This window comes from Styela clava, chromosome 14 (assembly GCF_964204865.1).
Source record: "Styela clava chromosome 14, kaStyClav1.hap1.2, whole genome shotgun sequence".
NCBI classification, from domain to species: domain Eukaryota; kingdom Metazoa; phylum Chordata; class Ascidiacea; order Stolidobranchia; family Styelidae; genus Styela; species Styela clava.
In genome coordinates, this window is record NC_135263.1 from 1,012,115 (window position 1) to 1,024,580 (window position 12,466).

Genomic DNA, 12,466 nt, shown 5'->3' on the forward strand with positions numbered 1-12,466 from the left:
TTAATGATGCCAGTGCTACTATAACGTGAGAACCACGTATCCATATACGACTTTGAAAATGTTTTGAAACCGGGACAATTACAGGCCTAAGTCCTATAGCCAGGTGCCATCGATATTAACCCCACAATAAGGACAACAGGGAAACATAATCATAAGATAACAAAGAACGAAATGTAATGAACCAAAATGTATTCATGCCAGAGCGACCAGGGTCCAATCATACTTTTCATTAGCAAAGATTTGCTACATGAGTTCTTTAGTCCTAAAAACTATTAGTTCCATCTCACTTCTAAGTTGTATTTTGCTTCTAGATAAAAGAACTGATCTTGGCTATTGTGGCAATAATTTGCTGTTGTTGTTGCCACTAATGCGCCTAGCAATCAATAAGATTCTAATATAATTTCTGTGAAATCAATCATTTCAATTGCCCAACCCGAGCGCCCGGAATAAGAACCTCTACCCTTGAAATAAAACAGAAATAAGGACACATGTAAAAAGAGGATTTTATTGATTGATATAAAAAAGATTTATACACTCTACACAATACAATTTGATTCGATGGGTACAAAATTTTAAAATTATGTGTAATCCATTGCTGAAAAAAGCCTATTTCGCCTATATCGTCATAGGTGAAAAATCGTAAATTTATGCACTTTTCAAACATTACTCACATGTCTTTCCGCCCAGGAGGGGCGAGATTTTATTGATTGATATAAAAAAAATTTATACACTCTACACAATACAATTTGAGTCGATGGGTACAAAATTTTAAAATTATGTGTAATCCATTGCTGAAAAAAGCCTATTTCGCCTATATCGTCATAGGTGAAAAATCGTAAATTTATGCACTTTTCAAACATTACTCACATGTCTTTCCGCCCAAGAGGGGCGAGATTTTATTGATTGATATAAAAAAGATTCATACACTCTACACAATACAATTTGAGTCGATGGGTACAAAATTTTAAAATTATGTGTAATCCATTGCTGAAAAAAGCCTATTTCGCCTATATCGTCATAGGTGAAAAATCGTAAATTTATGCACTTTTCAAACATTACTCACATGTCTTTCCGCCCAAGAGGGGCGAGATTTTATTGATTGATATAAAAAAGATTCATACACTCTACACAATACAATTTGAGTCGATGGGCACAAAAATTTAAAATTATGTGTAATCCATTGCTGAAAAAAGCCTATTTCGCCTATATCGTCATAGGGGAAAAATCGTAAATTCATGCACTTTTCAAACATTACTCACATGTCTTTCCGCCCAAGAGGGGCGAGATTTTATTGATTGATATAAAAAAGATTCATACACTCTACACAATACAATTTGAGTCGATGGGTACAAAATTTTAAAATTATGTGTAATCCATTGCTGAAAAAAACCTATTTCGCCTATATCGTCATAGGTGAAAAATCGTAAATTTATGCACTTTTCAAACATTACTCACATGTCTTTCCGCCCAAGAGGGGCGAGATTTTATTGATTGATATAAAACAGATTTATACACTCTACACAATACAATTTGAGTCGATGGGTACAAAATTTTAAAATTATGTGTAATCCATTGCTGAAAAAAGCCTATTTCGCCTATATCGTCATAGGTGAAAAATCGTAAATTTATGCACTTTTCAAACATTACTCACATGTCTTTCCGCCCAAGAGGGGCGAGATTTTATTGATTGATATAAAAAAGATTCATACACTCTACACAATACAATTTGAGTCGATGGGTACAAAATTTTAAAATTATGTGTAATCCATTGCTGAAAAAAGCCTATTTCGCCTATATCGTCATAGGTGAAAAATCGTAAATTTATGCACTTTTCAAACATTACTCACATGTCTTTCCGCCCAAGAGGGGCGAGATTTTATTGATTGATATAAAAAAGATTCATACACTCTACACATGACAATTTGAGTCGATGTGTACAAAATTTTAAAATTATGTGTAATCCATTGCTGAAAAAAACCTATTTCGCCTATATCGGCATAGGTGAAAAATCGTAAATTTATGCACTTTTCAAACATTACTCACATGTCTTTCCGCCCAAGTGGCACGAGATTTTATTGATTGATATTGAAAAGATTCAAAAACTCTGCACAATACGATTTAAGTCGACGGTTACAAAATTTTAAAATCATTTATCATATATTGGAGGGTAAAATGTTCCACCTGGTAGACATATAATCCTTGCGCTCAGTACGAACGACATCGATGGCCCTTGTTCAACGTATGGAAAGCGAATCGAGAAAGACTTGAACCCACTTTTGGATGCCGTGTCGCTCGTGTATCTGGTTACAAAGGGAGATACATCTTTTCGTTTATAGTTTTGCTGCTTTTTCGTTACATTTGACAACAATAGGGAATAAGAATTATCAAACTCTGTAAGCCAAGCTATTATATTCACATTGTAACTTGAAATGCTGCGTCAAATACCATCTCCATTTCATTAATAGATCAAGTTTATTTATTTATTTTAGATTGTTTTGGCATTGGTGCTTCCCCAACCAGGCCGACATGCTCACTGCGTGCCAGAGGTCAATGATGCTATTTGTCGATTGGCAATAACTAAAAGATAGAGCATTCTAAACTTAGAAGCATTAGGGGAGGGGTGGGCAATTACTTTACTGAGTGGGCCGGATTCGGATAATAGACCTGGTTACTGGGCCAGATGATCCAAACTCAAAATGATCAAAAACGGTTATTTGTGAATACGTAGACATAACGATTATTAATGGGACGTTATAGCAGAGGATGGCAAATTACGGCAGCTGCACGAATAAAGTTTATAGAAAAAGAAGTTTGCAAGTGTTTTGGAGAGTTGACACGTACAAACTGATTTACATCTCACCGAAAGACATAGTGACAATTCAAACAGTTCATTTACAACTAGTTTATCGAAATACAACTAAAAATCGACAAATTGACGCAAAATCGCTAAAACTAGGCAATGTTTACATCTATGCTTGAATATCTTTAATTGTTAGCTACGTCATCGTAAACTTTTTGCTGATTGGTCATTGTTACGGATATAACCAGGGGGAAACATCCATACGTAGGGATTACGGTATTTACTTTAGCCGACGATCACGGGGGGGGGGGGGGGCGGATCCGGCCCGCGGGCCGTAATTTGCCCACCCCTGCATTAGGTGAATACTGGGGGAACTGGGCTGGTTCGTCGTAATCCTGCAACAAAATGTTGATGCAATTTTTAAAAAAGGTTTGTTTGTCTTAATTAATGACCTACATTTTATGATGTTTTTGTGCTCATATTGGCATACTTGAATAGTTGTTTGGAATATTTGGTGGGATTGTATGATAGTATATATTCATATTTATCTCGAGGCAGATACAGAAAACTGCATAGCGGGATACGGTCTTCATATCAGATATGGGATTAGCAATCAGATAGGTCAAATATCTCATGGTTTGGTGTTGGGGATCATAGGTTGACTTCTTTCTTCAGTAGCATGAGCGCAACCGTTTTCAATATAAAATGACTTTTTCGCCGTTCAGAAGTTGCAAGAAATAGATTTTTAGTTCACGCGATGTTATTGATGCATGGGCTTTCTTATCAGTCAAAGATGACAAACGAGTACACGAGAAATTATGAAACGGCTTGGTCAAATAATATAGGTTTTGGCTCTTTTAATTTTCTCGACCGTATAATCCGATCACCACATTCAAATACATGTCACAATTTCGAAACCTTTTTTAAAAACTTGTTTACATACTCGCTGAAATTATGGATTTTGTGCGATGTTGACGTTGGATGGTTGGATATGATGGGTGACGTAGGGTGACTAAGAGTTATGAACGACTTTTCATATCACCGCGGATGTGATTCCTTTTTCTGCACCTCTTCAACTTGAAAAGAATAGGAATATTGATGACATTATAGCATCCGCACACCATAACAACGGACAATGTCTTGTTATAAAACGGTTGGTGCTTCGGTTTTTGCATGGTGCAAACGTTTTAAATTAGTTTACCACCGCATCTCCGAATGCGATGGGCAGGTTCAAAGATTCAAATCCTTTGGGATAATCATATGCAAGAGGACTGCTGGTCTCTAGAAAGTGGTTCATGTAATCCCCGGTCGATTACAACTTCCTCCGACGTCCAGTCCGCGCACCGGAATTAAATACCTGGTTGGCTATTTTTATGGACTCGTAACCCTGTCCTAAGGCCGTGTCGCGCCGTATGAATAAACCATTCTATCGGCCTTCCCTCTCCCCGGAATAAATAGGACAATTCTATCCAATATGACATAATTCGAATCTTTGCATTAAAATGGTTTATTGAACTCTATATTGAAATGTGTCTCGTCAAGAAAAAAAAGGCTTTAATTGATCAGGTGCAGTATCACCATATTCTGTACCGGTATTTTCCTTATCACTTTGTTGACTATATATTTGTTTCCGGCCCATGACACGGTGCCATAATACAAGACTAATTCCCTTTTGATGCTTGTTCTCGTACCACAATAACGATGAGTGTTGTTATTCCACCAACCACGTTCAACTGATGTAAGTTGAAGATGTCAAGTTTGTTCAATTAGGGAAAGATTTTTAAACCTGAAAACTAAAGTTGTTCTGATGTCTTACTACAGTGGTTCTTAAAGTATGGGTCGCGACCCAAACATGGGTCGCGGAAGGTTTAAAAATGGGTCGCGACAAGGTCGTCAATGCAAGGGCAATCTAAGAGGAAAGGACGAATTTTCAGCTTTCCCAATGTTTCAATTTAGCTTTTAAACTCTGGGGTATTTGCAAATAATGAAATATAAAATTTCATTCACAGAAAGAACTGTCTTGAGCTCATTGTTACATCACAATTCTGATATGCCAGTCACGTGTATTATTTTTATGGTATCGGTAACCATGCACGTCGCTTGTCGTTGTGTTGACCGCGTGGAATGTCGTCTTAGTGGATTAAAATAACCAAAAATGGGTGTCTTTTTGGTAATGTAAATTGTAATAGACGACGCAATAAAAAAGCTCGCTTCTCGACATTAGATTATTCAATATCTAGAGAGAATGTGACTTCATCTCGAGGCACCATTTACCGCGAACGAAGCAGTGTGTGCACATTTGATGAGTAAAAAGTTGTATATTGCGAGAGATACCGAAGGCCAGCTAGGATGTCGTGTTTGCGACGGACAGCGGACGCCTATTCTGCTACAATTCCCGACAAGGCACTTGTGCGAGCGAGGATATTTGGCACTGACGGTTATCAAAACTAAGCTCGCAATCGCCTCGATACCCGTGACAACTTGCGTATTGCGTTAAGTAAAACAGAGCTGTGTATTGAAGACAGGGTTGTCCAAAACGAATCGAATATTCGAATGTATTCGAATACCTTTTCGGCTGATTTTCGAATAATTCCGAATAGTAGCCACTTTTTGCCGTAAACGTGGTGTTTCGATTTACGGGAATCTTTAAAGGACTTTTTACGCTGTCTCACGTAATGACGATGAAATAGAATCGGCACATTGATTGTTTATATTCTGTGCGACCGTACGTCGCATAGTGTTGCGACACATTTGCACGTTTGCGTGGGTGGACATTGCCGACATTCGTGTACGAGGCTGTTAATTTACAAATTCATTTCCATTATGTCGAAAAATTGAGAAAGTATGTTTATTTTATTTCTATGTGGCCAGCTTATTATTCGCATGAGTCTTCTCAAGCATGATTTGTGTAACCTTATATTTGGGTCTTAGGGTCTGCCAATCATGCTATTTAATCGCAGGCTGGTTATCGTTACTTTAAAGAGAAACACGGCCACCAAGATAAAGTGATTTGTGATCCTTTCGTTTTGCCGATTCAGCAAAACACGACAGGGACAGGAAACACAGCTGTGAAATAACCCGTGGACGTACAGTGTAGTACTATCACATTCGAAAATTATTTCAACATTCGGGTAATAAATTGTCCAAAATGATTGCCGCTTTACAACTTAAATTTACCGCTCAATTATTAAAAATAGTTAATTCTGTGAGTATGATTCTACCAAACTAACATGATCTGGTTCTAAACATATAACATTATTAGCGAATTTTTCTACCCGTCTTATTGGAGGCCTATATGTAAAAATCCCTTTTTTGAGTGCTAAAAATAGACATCGTCCTATTTGCCATGTGGACTTATTAGCCGAGAAATACAGTATTTATAGCCGTCATTGTTACGATATCCAATAAATTGTCACAAGTTGGAAAAACAAGTCGATTTATTAGAAAATAATTTCTGGCAAATAAATATGATAACGATAGTTAAAAGTATCGATCCTTTATCAGGATGATTTTTTGTTGCACAAAATAATCCAATCCATGACTGGTACCAGCATTTAAAATGTCATGCGGTATTAATTTAATTCTGTTCAACGTAACTTATGGTTGTATCGACAATCTGTGGACATAAAATGTGTAGTAAACTGACCGATATTATTAAATATTGATTCCTATTTTTATATTGATAAAATAATGAAAGTATTAATGCCAAATACAACGGGTATTTGTGGACATGAAATATGTGGTAAACTGCCCAATTATAATTAATTTCGGATTCGTGTTTACAAAATAATAAAACTAATAATTCTAAAATGCAACGGCGATCTGTGGCCTTCAAATGTGTGGTAAACTGCCCGATTTACAAACATTTGAGTTATGATAATAGAATTAAATTAACGCGGTAAGGCATTTCAAGTAGTGGTATCGGTCATGGATTCGAATATTTTGCGCAGAACAAAATCATCCTCGTAAAAAGTCCATACTTTTAAATACAAAGCACTGGCAACCATTATTCAAATTAGTTCCCAAGAGCGGGATAAAATATAAATTCTTTTTCCGACATAAATTGTGTGGCAAACTCGCGATTAATATTAACTTTTGATTCCTATTTTCGTATTTACAAAATACAACGGCGATCTGTGGACTTACAATGTGTGGTAAACTACCCGATTATAAATAGTTTTTGATTCCTATTTTCATATTGATGAAATAATAAAAGTATTATTACTCAAACATACAACGGCGATCTGCGGACTTAAAATGTGTGGTAAAGTTCCCGAATATAATTAATTTTTGATTCGTATTTTTGTACTCACAAAAAAATTGTCACAAGTCGGAAAAATACCTCATACTTTATCCCGCTTTTCGACAAATAATTTGGATAATGGTTGGTATTTAAAAGTATGGGCGTTTTACTAGGATGATTTTGTGTTGCGCAAGTATTCAAATCCATCATCGATACCACTATTGTCGTATTAATTTAATTCTGTTAACATGACTGATGGTATATAAAATATATACTGCAATAATTTGCAAATATGAAATGCCTGGTAATATAGCTAGGTTGTAACTTGTAGATAGCAGTTATTCCATTGCTTATTGTATGGAAATTCCTACATACATTTAGATAAGCTTCAATTAGTGGATTTTATTTTCGAAGTATTCGAAATTTCATATTCGAAAAAAATAATTTCGAATGTATTCGAAATAGTGAACTATTCGGTATTGGCCATCCCTTTCAGTTTCATCAATCTCACTGAGTCAATGGACTGTTTCTAATAAATAGTTGTCTGTATCTGAGTCAAACTGTACTAACATTAAAAACACATTTTGCGTTATTTAGGATTGGGTCGCGAGTATTCATAAAACTCAGATTTGGGTCGCGCTCGAAAAAGTTTAAGAACCACTGTCTTACTAATTATCAATGTAAAACTTGTATTTACTGCTTTGTTGACGTATAAGATTAATGTTTTCATAAAAAGAGGTAAAAATTGATACTAAACCAGAAGTGTTTAAATTCTGAACAGTAAAATGCGCAGCCAATCTTTCAAAGGGATAACGGGCAAACCACGAACATGCTGACAATCAAACCACGGGCATACTGTCCACATTTTATTGGTCTCGTGTCCGTGTAGAATTATATTAAATATTAATTAGTTAGCATATCCAATATTTTTTTCAGAAGTTTAGTCAACACGAAGGATGGATGCTCGTGGCTTTACTGTTGCCTGTTGGTGCCAGTAGAGAATGGAGCCTTAAGGCAGCTACATCGCTCCACTAGTCTGGGGGCTCACCCAGAAGTGACAGCACCCCCTAAACCTCCCTTACTGGCGTAACAGGTAAATTTTGTTCAGATAATTTTATCAATTTCTTTTTTAATCGGACATTTTGGATTTTGGACAGATAATTTTATCAATTTCTTTTTTAATCGGACATTTTGGATTTTCATTAGTATAAATGCATCAAATGTGTTTTATTTATCATTAGACCATTAAATATGCTAAACGACATGCACAGATATAAAATTATCAGTTACTGATTACATATATATATATATACGCAATGTATGTTTTTGAGATGTATGTATAGTGTATGTACCTTATTAATTAAATATAGCTCATTTGTATAAAATGATAAAATCTCACCCTGTTTGCGTGGATACATGAACTTCTAAAATTTTTGCATCCTAAATATGTGTATTTTAATTGCAAAACATTTTGAATTCGAAAGACTTATAACATGTATATATTGTATGTATTTTTGTATGTTTTATATTCATTGATTAAACCTGGCTTTTTCTAGTTGAATTCTCTACGATTTGGCTTTCAAATTTTGTCTGTATAATATTAGGTCTGTTTATTATGTATCAAATATGCATTTGGGACTTTGAATAAATATGAATAAATCTCAAACTTTAAGAATATTTTGTTTCCTTTGTACGTCGATCGAATGATATATGATATACGATTTTTCACCTATGCCGATATATGCGAAACAGGCTTTTTCAGCAATGGATTACGCAAAATTTTAAAATTTTGTACCCATCGACTCAAGTTGTTTTGTGTAGACTTTTAGAACCTTATTAATATCAAATAATAAAATCTCTTCCCACTTGGGCGGAAAGCGATGTGACTAACGTTTGAAAAGTGTATATATTTACGATTTTTGACCTAAGCCGATATTTGAGAAATAGGCACTTTTCAGCAATGAATTACGCATAATTTTAATATTTTGTACTCATCGACTCAATTTGTTTTGTGTAGACTTTTAAAACCTTATTAATATCAAATAATAAAATCTATCCCCACTTGGGCGGAAAGCGATGTGACTAACGTTTGAAAAGTGTATATAATTACGATTTTTGACCTATGCCGATATTTGAGAAATAGGCACTTTTCAGCAATGGATTACGCATAATTTTAAAACTTTGTACCCATCGACTCCAATTGTATTGTGTGGAGTGTATGAATCTTTTTTATATCAATCAATAAAATCTCGCCCCTCTTGGGCGGAAAGACATGTGAGTAATGTTTGAAAAGTGCATAAATTTACGATTTTTCACCTATGACGATATAGGCGAAATAGGCTTTTTTCAGCAATGGATTACACATAATTTTAAAATTTTGTACCCATCGACTCAAATTGTATTGTGTAGAGTGTATGAATCTTTTTTATATCAATCAATAAAATCTCGCCCCTCTTGGGCGGAAAGACATTTGAGTAATGTTTGAAAAGTGCATAAATTTACGATTTTTCACCTATGACGATATAGGCGAAATAGGCTTTTTTCAGCAATGGATTACACATAATTTTAAAATTTTGTACCCATCGACTCAAATTGTATTGTGTAGAGTGTATGAATCTTTTTTATATCAATCAATAAAATCTCGCCCCTCTTGGGCGGAAAGACATGTGAGTAATGTTTGAAAAGTGCATAAATTTACGATTTTTCACCTATGACGATATAGGCGAAATAGGCTTTTTTCAGCAATGGATTACACATAATTTTAAAATTTTGTACCCATCGACTCAAATTGTATTGTGTAGAGTGTATGAATCTTTTTTATATCAATCAATAAAATCTCGCCCCTCTTGGGCGGAAAGACATGTGAGTAACGTTTGAAAATTGCATAAATTTACGATTTTTCACCTATGACGATATAGGCGAAATAGGCTTTTTTCAGCAATGGATTACACATAATTTTAAAATTTTGTACCCATCGACTCAAATTGTATTGTGTAGAGTGTATGAATCTTTTTTATATCAATCAATAAAATCTCGCCCCTCTTGGGCGGAAAGACATGTGAGTAATGTTTGAAAAGTGCATAAATTTACGATTTTTCACCTATGACGATATAGGCGAAATAGGCTTTTTTCAGCAATGGATTACACATAATTTTAAAATTTTGTACCCATCGACTCAAATTGTATTGTGTAGAGTGTATGAATTTTTTTTATATCAATCAATAAAATCTCGCCCCTCTTGGGCGGAAAGACATGTGAGTAATGTTTGAAAAGTGCATAAATTTACGATTTTTCACCTATGACGATATAGGCGAAATAGGCTTTTTTCAGCAATGGATTACACATAATTTTAAAATTTTGTACCCATCGACTCAAATTGTATTGTGTAGAGTGTATGAATCTTTTTTATATCAATCAATAAAATCTCGCCCCTCTTGGGCGGAAAGACATTTGAGTAATGTTTGAAAAAGGCATAAATTTACGATTTTCCACCTATGACGATTTAGGCGAAATAGGCTTTTTTCAGCAATGGATTACACATAATTTTAAAATTTTGTACCCATCGACTCAAATTGTATTGTGTAGAGTGTATGAATCTTTTTTATATCAATCAATAAAATCTCGCCCCTCTTGGGCGGAAAGACATGTGAGTAATGTTTGAAAAGTGCATAAATTTACGATTTTTCACCTATGACGATATAGGCGAAATAGGCTTTTTTCAGCAATGGATTACACATAATTTTAAAATTTTGTACCCATCGACTCAAATTGTATTGTGTAGAGTGTAGGAATCTTTTTTATATCAATCAATAAAATCTCGCCCCTCTTGGGCGGAAAGACATGTGAGTAATGTTTGAAAAGTGCATAAATTTACGATTTTTCACCTATGACGATATAGGCGAAATAGGCTTTTTTCAGCAATGGATTACACATAATTTTAAAATTTTGTACCCATCGACTCATATTGTATTGTGTAGAGTGTATGAATCTTTTTTATATCAATCAATAAAATCTCGCCCCTCTTGGGCGGAAAGACATGTGAGTAATGTTTGAAAAGTGCATAAATTTACGATTTTTCACCTATGACGATATAGGCGAAATAGGCTTTTTTCAGCAATGGATTACACATAATTTAAAAATTTTGTATCCATCGACTCAAATTGTATTGTGTAGAGTGTATGAATCTTTTTTATATCAATCAATAAAATCTCGCCCCTCTTGGGCGGAAAGACATGTGAGTAATGTTTGAAAAGTGCATAAATTTACGATTTCTCACCTATGACGATATAGGCGAAATAGGCTTTTTTCAGCAATGGATTACACATAATTTTAAAATTTTGTACCCATCGACTCAAATCGTATTGCGTAGAGTGTATGAATCTTTTTTATATCAATCAATAAAATCTCGCCCCTCTTGGGCGGAAAGACATGTGAGTAATGTTTGAAAAGTGCATAAATTTACGATTTTTCCCTATGACGATATAGGCGAAATAGGCTTTTTTCAGCAATGGATTACACATAATTTTAAAATTTTGTACCCATCGACTCAAATTGTATTGTGTAGAGTGTATGAATCTTTTTTATATCAATCAATGAAATCTCGCCCCTCTTGGGCGGAAAGACATGTGAGTAATGTTTGAAAAGTGCATAAATTTACGATTTTTCACCTATGACGATATAGGCGAAATAGGCTTTTTTCAGCAATGGATTACACATAATTTTAAAATTTTGTACCCATCGACTCAAATTGTATTGTGTAGAGTGTATGAATCTTTTTTATATCATTCAATAAAATCTCGCCCCTCTTGGGCGGAAAGACATGTGAGTAATGTTTGAAAAGTGCATAAATTTATGATTTTTCACCTATGACGATATAGGCGAAATAGGCTTTTTTCAGCAATGGATTACACATAATTTTAAAATTTTGTACCCATCGACTCAATTTGTATTGTGTAGAGTGTATGAATCTTTTTTATATCAATCAATAAAATCTCGCCCCTCTTGGGCGGAAAGACATGTGAGTAATGTTTGAAAAGTGCATAAATTTACGATTTTTCACCTATGACGATATAGGCGAAATAGGCTTTTTTCAGCAATGGATTACACATAATTTTAAAATTTTGTACCCATCGACTCAAATTGTATTGTGTAGAGTGTATGAATCTTTTTTATATCAATCAATAAAATCTCGCCCCTCTTGGGCGGAAAGACATGTGAGTAATGTTAGAAAAGTGCATAAATTTACGATTTTCCACCTATGACGATATAGGCGAAATAGGCTTTTTTCAGCAATGGATTACACATAATTTTAAAATTTTGTACCCATCGACTCAAATTGTATTGTGTAGAGTGTATGAATCTTTTTTATATCAATCAATAAAATCTCGCCCCTCTTGGGCGGAAAGACATGTGAGTAACGTTTG